A 918-nucleotide genomic window follows, 5' to 3' on the forward strand; every position below is an offset into this window, starting at 1 on the left:
CGCTTGAATTCATGTATATTAGCAGTAATCCACGGGCTTTCAAATCGATACTGAAGGGTTTCCTCATGGGTCACTCCTTCTATTCTGTCGAGGAGTTCCTTGAAAAATTAAGCTGATTATTGTTGAATTTGGTGATAGCTTTTATTTAAACTTATGGATTTCATGTTTTCGGCTTCACTAACATTTTATTTTTATGTGTTATTACTTTTATGGGCAACTGCCTTGCCGCAGTGAATACACCGGTTCCCGTGAGATCACCGAAGTTAAGCGCTGTTGGGCGTGGCCTGCACTTGGATGGGTGACCATCCAGCTGCCATGCGCTGTTGCCATTTTTCCGGGTGCACTCAGCCTCGTCATGCCAATTGAGGACCCACTCGACCGAATAGTAGCGGCTTCGGTCAAGAATACCATCATAATGACCGGGAGAGCAGTCTGCTGACCCCACGCCTCGCCTATCCCCATCCTCCTCAGATGGTCCCGGTAGGCCACTCGTGGCCTGAAGACGGAGTGTTATGTCTTTTATGTTGTAATTTCATGTACTGACATGTTCCATGACCTTAGAGATTTGCTCCTCAATTTGGTCCTACATATCTTGACGTGTAAAAAAGATAAAAAAAATGAAACATGAATAAAAGAGGGAAAACCAGTGTTAATTGATTATAACAACGGCTGTGGGAGGTGGCCATTGAAACAAATATATTATGTAATTCTATTTCAAAACATATTAATTCAATAGTATTATTCATTTGGCACTTGTAATCATATGATCTGCCATTTACGTTCCAAAACTAGCATTGTAGCTTCCCAAAGTCGTCAATGATCCTATACTGAGTCTTTTACTTACTTCTGGACGTTATTGCACTTTATGGGGATTCATGTAGAGGTAATCATCTCGTTATTTATAAAATTTACATTTTT

At 40.7% G+C, this 918-nt stretch overlaps 1 pseudogene; it reads left to right on the forward strand.

Annotated features, from left to right (window-relative positions):
* Positions 1-212: 212 nt before the first annotated feature.
* LOC126096099 (5S ribosomal RNA) lies at positions 213-329 on the forward strand (annotated as a pseudogene).
* Positions 330-918: the final 589 nt, after the last annotated feature.

This window comes from Schistocerca cancellata, chromosome 8 (assembly GCF_023864275.1).
Source record: "Schistocerca cancellata isolate TAMUIC-IGC-003103 chromosome 8, iqSchCanc2.1, whole genome shotgun sequence".
NCBI classification, from domain to species: domain Eukaryota; kingdom Metazoa; phylum Arthropoda; class Insecta; order Orthoptera; family Acrididae; genus Schistocerca; species Schistocerca cancellata.